Source organism: Anomaloglossus baeobatrachus, chromosome 1 (genome assembly GCF_048569485.1).
Source record: "Anomaloglossus baeobatrachus isolate aAnoBae1 chromosome 1, aAnoBae1.hap1, whole genome shotgun sequence".
In the NCBI taxonomy this organism is placed as follows: Eukaryota; Metazoa; Chordata; class Amphibia; order Anura; family Aromobatidae; genus Anomaloglossus; species Anomaloglossus baeobatrachus.
In genome coordinates this window covers 256,845,095-256,861,171 of record NC_134353.1, presented here as the reverse complement: position 1 = coordinate 256,861,171, position 16,077 = coordinate 256,845,095, and the positions used below count along the sequence as shown (strand labels likewise).

Here is a 16,077-nt window from a genome sequence, read left to right as displayed (position 1 = left end):
TGTGCACGAGGCCTTACACATACTGAGGTAATAACTCACCAATACTGAACGTGTGCACGAGGCCTTACACATACTGAGGTAATAACGCACCAATACTGAACATGTGCACGAGGCCTTACACATACTGAGGTAATAACTCACCAATACACCAATACTGAACGTGTGCACGAGGCCTTACACATACTGAGGTAATAACTCACCAATACTGAACGTGTGCACGAGGTCTTACACATACTGAGGTAATAACGCACCAATACACCAATACTGAACGTGTGCACGAGGCCTTACACATACTGAGGTAATAACTCACCAATACTGAACGTGTGCACGAGGCCTTACACATACTGAGGTAATAACGCAAAAATACTGAACATGTGCACGAGGCCTTACACATACTGAGGTAATAACTCACCAATACTGAATATGTGCACGAGGTCTTAGGCTATGTGCGCACGTGTGCGTAATTCATGCAGTTACGCTGCGCTTTGTAGCGCAGCGTAACTGCATGCGTCCTGCGTCCCCTGCATTATCTATGGAGATAGAAGCGCTGCGTTCTAAGCCGAAGCGCTGCGTTCTAAGCCGAAGCGCTGCGTTCTAAGAAGTGACAGGTCACTTCTTCCGTGCGCTTTGCCGGCAGCTCCTGCTCTGTCTATGGCAGGAGCTGCAGGCAGAGCGCATGGAATCGGCTTTTTTTTTTTCACTACGGACATTTCTGCAGCGATTTAAAGCGCACATGTGCTCTTCAGATCGCTGCAGAAATTTCTGCAGTGACTGTACGCAACGTGCGCACATAGCCTTACACATACTGAGGTAATAACTCACCAATACTGAACATGTGCACGAGGTCTTAGGCGGGCTTTGCACGTTGCGACATCGCAAGCCGATGCTGCAATGTCGCACGCGATAGTCCCCACCCCTGTTGCAGGTACGATATCTTGTGATAGCTGGCGTAGCGATAATTAACTTCCTAAGGGGGCGAGTCGTGCGGCGTCACAGCGACGTCACACGGCAGGCGGCCAATGGCGGCGGAGGGGCGGAGATGAGCAGGATGTAAACATCCCGCCCACCTCCTTCCTTCCGTATAGCCGCTGGCGGCAGGTAAGGAGATGTTCCTCGTTCCTGCGGCTTCACACACAGCGATAAGTGCTGCCGCAGAAACGAGGAACTACATCGTACCTGTCGCGGCACCGGCATTATGGAAATGTCGGAGCCTGCACCGATGATACGATAACGACGCTTTTGCTCTCATTCATCGTATCATCTAGAATTTACACACTACTACATCGCAAGTGACGCCGGATGTGAGTCACTTTCGATTTGACCCCACCGACATCGCACCTGCGATGTCGTAGTGTGCAAAGCCGCCCTTACACATACTGAGGTAAAAACTCACCAATACTGAACATGTCCACGAAGCCTTAGGCTATGTGCGCACGTTGCGTACAGCCACTGCAGAATTTTCTGCAGCGATCTGAAGAGCACATGTGCGCTTCAAATCGCTGCAGAAAATGTCCGTAGAGAAAAACAAAAAGCCAATTCCATGCGCTCTGCCTGCAGCTCCTGCCATAGACAGAGCAGGAGCTGCCGGCAAAGCGCACGGAAGAAGTGACATGTCACTTCTAGAACGCAGCGCTTCGGGCAGCAGCCGAAGCGCTGCGCTCTAAGACGCCACGTGCGCACGGCCCCTGCACAATCTCCATAGATTGTGCAGGGGACGCAGGACGCATGCAGTTACGCTGCGCTACAAAGCGCAGCGAAACTGCATGAATTATGCACACGTGCGCACATAGCCTTAGGCTGCTTTCACACATCCGGTTTTAGCTCAGCCGGCACATCCGGCTCTAAAACCTATGCAACGGATGCGGCGACAATACCGCATCCTTTGCATAAGTTTTTTACATGCGGCCCGTCCGATTTTTGACGCTTGCGGCAGGCTACTGAGCATGCGCAGTGGAAAAACCCGCATGCCGCGGCCGGATGCGGTGTTTGCCGCATGCATAGCAAATTGCCTCGCGGCCGGATGCGGCGCAATGCGGTTTTTCTTGCCGGACAAAAAAAAACGTGCCAGGCAACGTTCCATCTGGCCGCCGCATCGGCTAAATCTGCCGCATGCGGCAAAAACCGGACGGAACACAAGCCCAATGCGGCACAATACGGCACTAATGTAAGTCTATGCAAAAAAAACGCAACCGGCGGCAAAAAAAAACAGATTGCGTTTTTTCTGCAAAGCGCCGGATTGTGCCGCACAGGAAAAACCGGATGTGTGAAAGCAGCCTTACAGATACTGAAGTAAAAACCCACCAATACTGAACATGTGCACGAGGTCTTACACATACTGAGGTAATAAGGCTGGAGTCACACTTGCGATTTTCTCGCATTGCACTCGGACCAATGTTAATCAATGACGCAGCTCCGATCCGCTATTTTTTTCTCAGTCCAAATCGGACTGAGAAAAAAATAGCAGCATGCTGCGTTTTGGTGAGTTTCACGTGCGAGTCACTCCAATGAAAGTCTATGGGTGCGTGAAAAAAAAACTGATGTCACACGGACGGCACACACACCATCCTAGTGACATGCGTTTTTCTAAATACATTTATCGCATGTTGCAGAAAACACTGGAAATGAGTGAGGTCTGTCGATGTCGGTTAATCTCTATCTCTGTCAGTCGGTCTCTCCCTCTCTGTCGGTCTATCCCTCTCCCCCCCTCTCTCATACTCACCGATCCCCGATCACCAGCGTGGCGCTGCATGGCTGTCACAAAGCTCCGGCTGCTTTTCCTCTTTTGAAAAAGCCGGCCGCTCATTATTCCATCTAGTATTCACTGCTTTCCCCGCCCAACAGCGCCTATGATTGGTTGCAGTCAGACATGTCCCCACATTGAGTGACAGCTGTCTCACTGCAACCAATCACAGCTGCCAGTGGGCGGGTCTATATCCTGCAGTAAATGAAATAAATAATTAAAAAAAAAACGTGCGGTTCCCCCCAATTTTCATACCAGCCAGAGTAAAGCCATACGGCAGGAGGCTGGTATTGTCAGGATGGGGAGCGCCACGTTATGGGAAGCCCCCCACCCTAACAATATCAGCCATCAGCCACCCCGGAATTGCCACATCCATTAGATGCAACAGTCCTGGGACTGTACCAGGCTCATCCCGAATTGCCCTGGTGCGGTGGCAATAGGGGTAATAAGGAGTTAATGGCAGCCCATAGCTGCCACTAAGTCCTAGGTTAATCATGGCAGGCGTCTCCCCGAGATACCTTCCATGATTAACCTGTAAGTTAAAGAAAAGACACACACCAAAAAATCCTTTATTTGAAATAAATGACAAAAAAAAAAAAAACCACCCTCTTTCACCACTTTATAAAACCCCCAAAAACCCCTCAAAGTCCGACGTAATCCACAGAGGTCCCACGACGCTTTCAGCTCTGCTACATCAGAAGCTGACAGAGAGCGGTCACAGACCACGACCGCCCTCTGTGAGCTCCCCGCAGCGACTGAAGTGAGTCGCGCTATCAGCGATGACGTCACTCAGGTTACCTGCGGCCACAGATCTCAGCGGGAGGACTTCTGCTGTGGCCGCGGGTAACCTCAGTGACAGCACCGCTGATAAGTGATCTGCGCTAAGTCACTCAGGATATTTGCGGTCACCGGTGAAGGTAATGACACACAGACAGAGCCGCGGGATGACAATGAAATCAGGTGATGTTCATCCGACTTCATTCTGATCCCGCGGCTCTGTCTGTGTCTGCTGTCAGCGGGCATGAAGCAGAGCTGAATGGCAGATGACATAGCTGCTGAGAATAAAAACGGATCCCATACGGATCACACATGGATTGCACATGGACTACAATCATGAGAAAAAAATCACAGAAACGCATTGCTGTTGCATTGCACACTGATCAACACTCGGACAGAGCTCATGCTACTTTCTAGCATGAGACTCGGTCCGATTTTACACTCGCAAGTGTGATTCCAGCCTAACTCACCAATACTGAACATGTGCACGAGGCCTTACAGATACTGAGGTAATAAGGCCTAAGCCACACTGCAAGAAAATCGGTGCGAGTGAAGTGTTAAAAAACATCGCATTCCACTCGGACCAATTCTAGCCTGTGTGTCAGCGCACATGAGCAATTATTTTCTCAGTCCTAATCGGACCGAGAAAACAATCGCAGCATGCTGCGATTGCAATGCGAGACTCTTTTCTCTCGCATCCATTCGAGTGAATGGGGCGAGAGAAAAATCGCACTTCACTTGTACCGCCCCGCGGGCTCGGCTGCGACCGCCGAGCCGCTCGGATCCGTGCTCATACGATGGCTCGAGCTCCTCACGGACCCGGGGGTCACGTCGCTCTGCAAGGGGGTTGGCGCTACACGCAGGGACTTCGGTGGGGAGTTCCACGGCCGGGGGCCGTGGTGGTTTGTAAGGGATATAAGTTTGTGACGCCACCCACGGGCTGTGGTGAATGGATGGACACCACCGCTGCCGTTAACTAGGCCTCCCGGAGACTGTGTTGCGCAGCTTGGAGTTGACCCCTCCGTGGGTAGGGGAGTGAATGTCCCGGGAGCCCGAGGGAGGTGCTGAGGTGAGGGGACAGGCGCGGGCTGGATTCTGGTGTGGTGTGTGGCCCGAAGGCACTGGTGCACTCACTATGACACAATACACTGGAGTCTCTGGTAAACCAAACGGGATGATGAACGGGGCCCGCAGCTGGCTGAAGCTTCTCCCTGAAGGTTGGTGGTTTCCGCCTTTCTCCTGCACCTCTTTTGTGTGAGTGTTTCGACTCCTATGCCTAAGCAATGGTAGTCCGCTCCCCGGCTTGCTGGGTGTCAGAAGAGCCCTGTTTGCCCGCAGACGCTGGCCCTTTGGTTCTCTATGCCTTGGCGGTAGCTTTACCCTGTATGGTTGGGCTGTTGTCTTCTAACAGGTCTTGTGTGTGAAAGGTCCTTAAGTCCTGACCTCAATCAGTTGATTTGACTCGGCCCTGTCGGTTCGGGGTTTTGTACTGGGTCTGAGTACCCTTCCTGGTGCTCCGGTTTCCAATCAGCTCCCCGGTTCGGTACCGGCGGGCCACCGCCCGACCCCGGTCCCTACGGTTCCACCGGCTGTAATCCCAGCTCCTGTAGGCGGCCACCACTGTCTGCCTCCTTGCCAGAGGTGACTGGTCTCCCACCCAGCCACCTGAGTAGACTATTGACAGGCCTGGTCACAGGTCTGCCCTTGAACTCGACCTCTCTCCTTCACTGTCAAGACTAGTCCCTCTCTCTAGAACTTGTGTCTTCTTCCCGCCTCCAGGCCTGTGAACTCCTCGGTGGGTGGAGCCAACCGCCTGGCTCCACCCCCCTTGTGTGGACATCAAACCTAGAGGGTGGTGACAAGGTTTTTAAGTTTGGCTGCTGTCACCTTTTTAGGGAGGGGGTGTGTGTGCATGGGACTACCTGGGACGACCTGACTAGTCCAGGGCGTCACACACTCGCGATACACCGGTGTACCCTGCGTGCAGAGTGAGAATCGCAATAGCCGGCTACGGAGGAGAGAGGGAGATAAATCCCTCCCTCCCCTCCTCTGCAGCGCTGGCCCGCCCCTCCTGAGAGCCAGGCCGCCCCCCGCAGCTGAGGTCCGCTCGCACAGTCGGACCGCAGATGCAGGGATACTAGCATGACACTCTGCTCATGCTTTGCTGCCAGCGCGAGCCGAGTATCATGCGAGCATCGCAATAGTGCCCCGTGTGGCCCCAGGCTTACTCACCAATACTGAACATGTGCATGAGGCCTTAAAAATACGGAGGTAAAAACCCTTCCAATACTGAACATGTGCACGAGGCCTTAGGCTACATGCGCACGCTGCATTTTTTGCTGCGTTTTTGGCTGCAGTTTTGTCAGAACTTTCTGACATTTGACTTCCCAGCAAAGTCTATGAGAAGTCAGATTTGCTATGCGCACATTGCAGTTTATTTGTAAGCGTTTTATTTGTCAAAAGTTTGTGACAAAAAAAATGCAGCATGTTCATTCTTCCTGCGTTTTTGTCAACATTTGTCACAAAAACGCAGCAAAAAAGCATGTTGTGAAAAACGCACCGAAACGCAGCAAAAACGCACCTACAATTACAAGCATTTTTTGTGACATTTCCAGGCTCTCTCTGACAACGTGCAGTTTTGGCTGCAGTTTGTGAACACAAAAAGATGCAGCGTGCGCATGCAGCCTTATACACATACTGCGATAAAAACCCACCAATACTGAAAATGTGCACAAGGTCTAAGGCAGGGGTGGGCAATTAAATTTCTCATGGGGCCGCATGAAAACTTGGGATCCTCTCAGAGGGCCGGACTGATATAATTGTCAATTCTACCCAATGCTAATTATAGCATATATAATATAAATATTATTTATATAAATATATATATATATAAATAATATGTGTGTTTGTGTGTGTATATATATATATATATATATATATATATATATATATATATATATATATATATATATATATATATATATATATATATATATATATATATATATATATATATATATATATATATATATATATATATATATACATACATACATACATACATATATACATACATACATATACACACACACAACTACTTCACTATATACTGCCCCTGTAATACATTACAGCACTATATACTGCCCCTGTAATACATTACAGCACTATATACTGCCCCTGTAATACATTACAGCACTATATACTGCCCCTGTAATACATTACAGCACTATACACTGCCCCTGTAATACATTATATCACTATATACTGCACCTGTAATACATTACAGCACTATATACTGCCCCTGTAATAATCTACATCACTATATAGTACACCTGTAATACATTACATCACTATATACTGCCCCTGTAATACATTACAGCACTATATACTGCCCCTGTAATACATTACAGCACTATATACTGCCCCTGTAATACATTACAGCACTATATACTACCCCTGTAATACATTACAGCACTATATACTGCCCCTGTAATACATTACAGCATTATATACTGCACCTGTAATACATTACAGCACTATACACTGCCCCTGTAAACGATGCTGAAGTTGGTTTCTTATTCGTCCAGTTTCTTATTCGGGGCTGAAGTTGGTTTCTTATTCGTCAGTTTCTTATTCGGCAATTTAGTTTTTTCAGCTTTTTATGCATTTAACAACAAAAATAACACATGACAATAATAAAATACAATGCACTGATGAGCCCTAATATAAATACACTCAAAATCAGCTGCAAAAATTATAAAACTGGCATAAAAATGGGCATCAAAGTGGGCACCAAAGTATGTTAGTGAAAGGGTTAAATGGCTTTGGGCCACTGATCTAACACCAGAATTGCATATCTAGTGATGCCTCTAATCAAACTGAAGTGACTCCAGCCTGGCCCAAAGGGGTTCTGGGCATCAGAACTGGCATCAAAGTGGGCAAAAACCCAGTTTTCACAGATTTGAATAAGTAACTGATAATTTTGAGGGGTTAAATGGCTTTGGGCCACTGATCTCACACCACAGTTACATACCTAGTGATGACACACATCAAACTCAGATCACTCCAGCCTGGCCCAAACAGGTTCTGGGCATCAGAACTGGCATCAAAATGGGCAAAAACCCAGTTTTCACAGATTTGAATAAGTAACTGATGTTTTTGAGGGGTTAAATGGCTTTGGGCCACTGATCTCACACCACATTTACATACCTAGTGATGCCACACATCAAATTCAGATCACTCCAGCCTGGCCCAAACAGGTTCTGGGCATCAGAACTGGCATCAAAGTGTGCAAAACCCCAGTTTTACAGATTTGAATAAGTAACTGGTGTTTTTGAGGGGTTAAATGGCTTTGGGCCACTGATCTCACACTACATTTACATACCTAGTGATGCCACACATCAAATTCAGATCACTCCAGCCTGGCCCAAACAGGTTCTGGGCATCAGAACTGGCATCAAAGTGGGCAAAACCCCAGATTTCACAGATTTGAATAAGTAACTGGTGTTTTTGAGGGGTTAAATGGCTTTGGGCCACTGATCTCACACCACATTTACATACCTAGTGATGCCACACATCAAATTCAGATCACTCCAGCCTGGCCCAAACAGGTTCTGGGCATCAGAACTGGCATCAAAGTGGGCACACAGCCAATTTTCACAGATTTGAATAAGTAACTGGTGTTTTTGAGGGGTTAATTGGCTTTGGGCCACTGATCTCACACCACATTTACATACCTAGTGCTGCCACACATCAAATTCAGATCACTACAGCCTGGCCCAAACAGGTTCTGGGCATCAGAACTCGCATCAAAGTTGGCAAAATCGCAGTTTTCACAGATTTGAATAAGTAACTGGTGTTTTTGAGAGGTTAAATGGCTTTGGGCCACTGATCTCACACCACATTTACATACCTAGTGATGACACACATCAATATCAGATCACTCCAGCCTGGCCCAAACAGGTTCTGGGCATCAGAACTGGCATCAAAGTGGGCACACAGCCAATTTTCACAGATTTGAATAAGTAACTGGTGTTTTTGAGGGGTTAAATGGCTTTGGGCCACTGATCTCACACCACATTTACATACCTAGTGATGCCACACATCAAACTCCGATCACTCCAGCCTGGCCCAAACAGGTTCTGGGCATCAGAACTGGCATCAAAATGGGCAAAAACCCAGTTTTCACAGATTTGAATAAGTAACTGATGTTTTTGAGGGGTTAAAGGCTTTGGGCCACTGATCTCACACCACATTTACATACCTAGTGATGCCACACATCAAATTCAGATCACTCCAGCCTGGCCCAAACAGGTTCTGGGCATCAGAACTGGCATCAAAGTGGGCACACAGCCAATTTTCACAGATTTGAATAAGTAACTGGTGTTTTTGAGGGGTTAAAGGCTTTGGGCCACTGATCTCACACCACAGTTACATACCTAGTGATGACACACATCAAATTCAGATCACTCCAGCCTGGCCCAAACAGGTTCTGAGCATCAGAACTGGCATCAAAGTGGGCAAAACCCCAGTTTTACAGATTTGAATAAGTAACTGGTGTTTTTGAGGGGTTAATTGGCTTCGGGCCACTGATCTCACACCACATTTACATACCTAGTGATGTCCCCCATCAAATTCAGATCACTCCAGCCTGGCCCAAACAGGTTCTGGGCATCAGAACTGGCATCAAAGTGGGCACACAGCCAATTTTCACAGATTTGAATAAGTAACTGGTGTTTTTGAGGGATTAAATGGCTTTGGGCCACTGATCTCACACAATATTTACATACCTAGTGGTGCCACACATCAAATTCAGATCACTCCAGCCTGGCCCAAACAGGTTCTGGGCATCAGAACTGGCATCAAAGTAGGCACACAGCCAGTTTTCACAGATTTGAATAAGTAACTGGTGTCTTTGAGGGGTTAATTGGCTTCGGGCCACTGATCTCACACCACATTTACATACCTAGTGATGTCCCCCATCAAATTCAGATCACTCCAGCCTGGCCCAAACAGGTTCTGGGCATCAGAACTGGCATCAAAGTGGGCACACAGCCAATTTTCACAGATTTGAATAAGTAACTGGTGTTTTTGAGGGGTTAAATGGCTTCGGGCCACTGATCTCACACCACATTTACATACCTAGTGATGACACACATCAAACTCAGATCACTCCAGCCTGGCCCGCACAGGTTCTGGGCATCAGAACTGGCATCAAAGTGGGCACACAGCCAATTTTCACAGATTTGAATAAGTAACTGGTGTTTTTGAGGGGTTAATTGGCTTCGGGCCACTGATCTCACACCACATTTACATACCTAGTGATGTCCCCCATCAAATTCAGATCACTCCAGCCTGGCCCAAACAGGTTCTGGGCATCAGAACTGGCATCAAAGTGGGCACACAGCCAATTTTCACAGATTTGAATAAGTAACTGGTGTTTTTGAGGGGTTAAATGGCTTTGGGCCACTGATCTCACACCACATTTACATACCTAGTGATGACACACATCAACATAAGATCACTCCAGCCTGGCCCAAACAGGTTCTGGGCATCAGAACTGGCATCAAAGTGGGCAAAACCACAGTTTTCATAGATTTGAATAAGTAACTGGTGTTTTTGAGGGGTTAAATGGCTTTGGGCCACTGATCTCACACTACACTACACTACACTATGAAAACTGTGGTTTTGCCCACTTTGATGCAAGTTCTGATGCCGAGAACCTGTTTGGGCCAGGCTGGAGTGATCTGAATTTGATGTGTGTCATCACTAGGTATGTAAATGTGGTGTGAGATCAGTGGCCCAAAGCCATTTAACCCCTCAAAAACACCAGTTACTTATTCAAATCTGTGAAAACTGGCTGTGTGCCCACTTTGATGCCAGTTCTGATGCCCAGAACCTGTTTGGGCCAGGCTGGAGTGATCTAAATTTGATGTGTGGCATCACTAGGTATGTAAATGTGGTGTGAGATCAGTGGCCCAAAGCCATTTAACCCCTCAAAAACACCAGTTACTTATTCAAATCTGTGAAAACTGGCTGTGTGCCCACTTTGATGCCAGTTCTGATGCCCAGAACCTGTTTGGGCCAGGCTGGAGTGATCTGAATTTGATGTGTGTCATCACTAGGTATGTAAATGTGGTGTGAGATCAGTGGCCCAAAGCCATTTAACCCCTCAAAAACACCAGTTACTTATTCAAATCTGTGAAAACTGGCTGTGTGCCCACTTTGATGCCAGTTCTGATGCCCAGAACCTGTTTGGGCCAGGCTGGAGTGATCTAAATTTGATGTGTGGCATCACTAGGTATGTAAATGTGGTGTGAGATCAGTGGCCCAAAGCCATTTAACCCCTCAAAAACACCAGTTACTTATTCAAATCTGTGAAAACTGGCTGTGTGCCCACTTTGATGCCAGTTCTGATGCCCAGAACCTGTTTGGGCCAGGCTGGAGTGATCTGAATTTAATGTGTGGCAACACAAGGTATGTAAATGTGGTGTGAGATCAGTGGCCCAAAGCCATTTAACCCCTCAAAAACACCAGTTACTTATTCAAATCTGTGAAAACTGGCTGTGTGCCCACTTTGATGCCGATTTTGATGCCCAGAACCTGTTTGGGCCAGGCTGGAGTGATCTGAATTTAATGTGTGGCAACACAAGGTATGTAAATGTGGTGTGAGATCAGTGGCCCACAGCCATTTAACCCCTCAAAAACACCAGTTACTTATTCAAATCTGTGAAAACTGGCTGTGTGCCCACTTTGATGCCAGTTTTGATGCCCAGAACCTGTTTGGGCCAGGCTGGAGTGATCTGAATTTAATGTGTGGCATCACTAGGTATGTAAATGTGGTGTGAGATCAGTGGCCCAAAGCCATTTAACCCCTCAAAAACATCAGTTACTTATTCAAATCTGTGAAAATTGGCTGTGTGCCCACTTTGATGCCAGTTCTGATGCCCAGAACCTGTTTGGGCCAGGCTGGAGTGATCTGAATTTGATGTGTGGCATCACTAGGTATGTAAATGTGGTGTGAGATCAGTGGCCCAAAGCCATTTAACCCCTCAAAAACACCAGTTACTTATTCAAATCTGTGAAAACTGGCTGTGTGCCCACTTTGATGCCAGTTCTGATGCCCAGAACCTGTTTGGGCCAGGCTGGAGTGATCTGAATTTAATGTGTGGCAACACAAGGTATGTAAATGTGGTGTGAGATCAGTGGCCCAAAGCCATTTAACCCCTCAAAAACACCAGTTACTTATTCAAATCTGTGAAAACTGGCTGTGTGCCCACTTTGATGCCAGTTTTGATGCCCAGAACCTGTTTGGGCCAGGCTGGAGTGATCTGAATTTAATGTGTGGCAACACAAGGTATGTAAATGTGGTGTGAGATCAGTGGCCCACAGCCATTTAACCCCTCAAAAACACCAGTTACTTATTCAAATCTGTGAAAACTGGCTGTGTGCCCACTTTGATGCCAGTTTTGATGCCCAGAACCTGTTTGGGCCAGGCTGGAGTGATCTGAATTTAATGTGTGGCATCACTAGGTATGTAAATGTGGTGTGAGATCAGTGGCCCAAAGCCATTTAACCCCTCAAAAACATCAGTTACTTATTCAAATCTGTGAAAATTGGCTGTGTGCCCACTTTGATGCCAGTTCTGATGCCCAGAACCTGTTTGGGCCAGGCTGGAGTGATCTGAATTTGATGTGTGGCATCACTAGGTATGTAAATGTGGTGTGAGATCAGTGGCCCAAAGCCATTTAACCCCTCAAAAACATCAGTTACTTATTCAAATCTGTGAAAACTGGGTTTTTGCCCACTTTGATGCCAGTTCTGATGCCCAGAACCTGTTTGGGCCAGGCTGGAGTGATCTGAGTTTGATGTGTGTCATCACTAGGTATGTAAATGTGGTGTGAGATCAGTGGCCCAAAGCCATTTAACCCCTCAAAAACAGCAGTTACTTATTCAAATCTGTGAAAATTGGCTGTGTGCCCACTTTGATGCCAGTTTTGATGCCCAGAACCTGTTTGGGCCAGGCTGTAGTGATCTGAATTTGATGTGTGTCATCACTAGGTATGTAAATGTGGTGTGAGATCAGTGGCCCAAAGCAATTTAACCCCTCAAAAACACCAGTTACTTATTCAAATCTGTGAAAATTGGCTGTGTGCCCACTTTGATGCCAGTTCTGATGCCCAGAACCTGTGTGGGCCAGGCTGGAGCGATCTGAATTTGATGTGTGGCATCACTAGGTATGTAAATGTGGTGTGAGGTCAGTGGCCCAAAGCCATTTAATCCCTCAAAATGATCAGTTACTTATTCAAATCTATGAAAACTGGGTTTTTGCCCACTTTGATGCCAGTTCTGATGCCCAGAACCTGTTTGGGCCAGGCTGGAGTGATCTGAATTTGATGTGTGTCATCACTAGGTATGTAACTGTGGTGTGAGATCAGTGGCCCAAAGCCATTTAACCCCTCAAAAACATCAGTTACTTATTCAAATCTGTGAAAATTGGCTGTGTGCCCACTTTGATGCCAGTTCTGATGCCCAGAACCTGTTTGGGCCAGGCTGGAGTGATCTGAATTTGATGTGTGGCATCACTAGGTATGTAAATGTGGTGTGAGATCAGTGGCCCAAAGCCATTTAACCCCTCAAAAACACCAGTTACTTATTCAAATCTGTAAAACTAGGGTTTTGCACACTTTGATGCCAGTTCTGATGCCCAGAACCTGTTTGGGCCAGGCTGGAGTGATCTGAATTTGATGTGTGTCATCACTAGGTATGTAAATGTGGTGTGAGATCAGTGGCCCAAAGCCATTTAACCCCTCAAAAACACTGGTTACTTATTCAAATCTGTGAAAACTGGGGTTTTGCCCACTTTGATGCCAGTTCTGATGCCCAGAACCTGTTTGGGCCAGGCTGGAGTGATCTGAATTTGATGTGTGTCATCACTAGGTATGTAAATGTGGTGTGAGATCAGTGGCCCAAAGCCATTTAACCCCTCAAAAACATCAGTTACTTATTCAAATCTGTGAAAATTGGCTGTGTGCCCACTTTGATGCCAGTTCTGATGCCCAGAACCTGTTTGGGCCAGGCTGGAGTGATCTGAATTTGATGTGTGGCATCACTAGGTATGTAAATATGGTGTGAGATCAGTGGCCCAAAGCCATTTAACCCCTCAAAAACATCAGTTACTTATTCAAATCTGTGAAAACTGGGTTTTTGCCCACTTTGATGCCAGTTCTGATGCCCAGAACCTGTTTGGGCCAGGCTGGAGTGATCTGAGTTTGATGTGTGTCATCACTAGGTATGTAAATGTGGTGTGCGATCAGTGGCCCAAAGCCATTTAACCCCTCAAAAACACCAGTTACTTATTCAAATCTGTGAAAATTGGCTGTGTGCCCACTTTGATGCCAGTTTTGATGCCCAGAACCTGTTTGGGCCAGGCTGGAGTGATCTGAATTTGATGTGTGTCATCACTAGGTATGTAAATGTGGTGTGAGATCAGTGGCCCAAAGCCATTTAACCCCTCAAAAACATCAGTTACTTATTCAAATCTGTGAAAACTGGGTTTTTGCCCACTTTGATGCCAGTTCTGATGCCCAGAACCTGTTTGGGCCAGGCTGGAGTGATCTGAGTTTGATGTGTGGCATCACTAGGTATGTAAATGTGGTGTGAGATCAGTGGCCCAAAGCCATTTAACCCCTCAAAAACACCAGTTACTTATTCAAATCTGTGAAAATTGGCTGTGTGCCCACTTTGATGCCAGTTCTGATGCCCAGAACCCCTTTGGGCCAGGCTGGAGTGATCTGAATTTGATGTGTGGCATCACTAGTTATGTAAATGTGGTGTGAGATCAGTGGCCCAAAGCCATTTAACCCCTCAAAATTATCAGTTACTTATTCAAATCTGTGAAAACTGGGTTTTTGCCCACTTTGATGCCAGTTTTGATGCCCAGAACCTGTTTGGGCCAGGCTGGAGTGATCTGAATTTGATGTGTGGCATCACTAGGTATGTAAGTGTGGTGTGAGATCAGTGGCCCAAAGCCATTTAACCCCTCAAAAACACCAGTTACTTATTCAAATCTGTAAAACTAGGGTTTTGCACACTTTGATGCCAGTTCTGATGCCCAGAACCTGTTTGGGCCAGGCTGGAGTGATCTGAATTTGATGTGTGGCATCACTAGGTATGTAAATGTGGTGTGAGATCAGTGGCCCAAAGCCATTTAACCCCTCAAAAACACCAGTTACTTATTCAAATCTGTGAAAATTGGCTGTGTGCCCACTTTGATGCAAGTTCTGATGCCCAGAACCTGTTTGGGCCAGGCTGGAGTGATCTGAATTTGATGTGTGGCATCACTAGGTATGTAAATGTGGTGTGAGATCAGTGGCCCAAAGCCATTTAACCCCTCAAAAACATCAGTTACTTATTCAAATCTGTGAAAACTGGGTTTTTGCCCACTTTGATGCCAGTTCTGATGCCCAGAACCTGTTTGGGCCAGGCTGGAGTGATCTGGGTTTGATGTGTGTCATCACTAGGTATGTAAATGTGGTGTGAGATCAGTGGCCCAAAGCCATTTAACCCCTCAAAAACACCAGTTACTTATTCAAATCTGTGAAAATTGGCTGTGTGCCCACTTTGATGCCAGTTTTGATGCCCAGAACCTGTTTGGGCCAGGCTGGAGTGATCTGAATTTGATGTGTGTCATCACTAGGTATGTAAATGTGGTGTGAGATCAGTGGCCCAAAGCCATTTAACCCCTCAAAAACATCAGTTACTTATTCAAATCTGTGAAAACTGGGTTTTTGCCCACTTTGATGCCAGTTCTGATGCCCAGAACCTGTTTGGGCCAGGCTGGAGTGATCTGAGTTTGATATGTGGCATCACTAGGTATGTAAATGTGGTGTGAGATCAGTGGCCCAAAGCCATTTAACCCCTCAAAATTGTCAGTTACTTATTCAAATCTGTGAAAACTGGGTTTTTGCCCACTTTGATGCCAGTTTTGATGCCCAGAACCTGTTTGGGCCAGGCTGGAGTGATCTGAGTTTGATGTGTGGCATCACAAGGTATGTAAGTGTGGTGTGAGATCAGTGGCCCAAAGCCATTTAACCCCTCAAAAACACCAGTTACTTATTCAAATCTGTGAAAATTGGCTGTGTGCCCACTTTGATGCCAGTTCTGATGCCCAGAACCTGTTTGGGCCAGGCTGGAGTGATCTGAATTTGATGTGTGGCATCACTAGGTATGTAAATGTGGTGTGAGATCAGTGGCCCAAAGCCATTTAACCCCTCAAAAACATCAGTTACTTATTCAAATCTGTGAAAACTGGGTTTTTGCCCACTTTGATGCCAGTTTTGATGCCCAGAACCTGTTTGGGCCAGGCTGGAGTGATCTGAATTTGATGTGTGGCATCACTAGGTATGTAAATGTGGTGTGAGATCAGTGGCTCAAAGCCATTTAACCCCTCAAAAACACCAGTTACTTATTCAAATCTGTGAAAATTGGCTGTGTGCCCACTTTGATGCCAGTTCTGATGCCCAGAACCCCTTTGGGCCAGGCTGGAGTGATCTGAATTT

The 16,077-nt window shown here is 46.7% G+C and overlaps 1 protein-coding gene across 6 annotated transcripts in view; it reads right to left on the bottom strand.

Annotated features, from left to right (window-relative positions):
* Window positions 1-16,077, bottom strand: part of SGMS2 (sphingomyelin synthase 2) — a 169,642-nt gene that overhangs the window by 79,797 nt on the left and 73,768 nt on the right. The window contains exon 1 of one of the 6 annotated variants that reach the window (XM_075349223.1): window positions 413-446. The exons of the other annotated variants lie outside the window; for them this stretch is intronic. The gene's annotated coding sequence lies outside the window, so the exon portion shown is untranslated. Of the gene's footprint in view, window positions 1-412; window positions 447-16,077 lie in introns of those variants that run through there. 6 annotated transcript variants of the gene reach the window in all.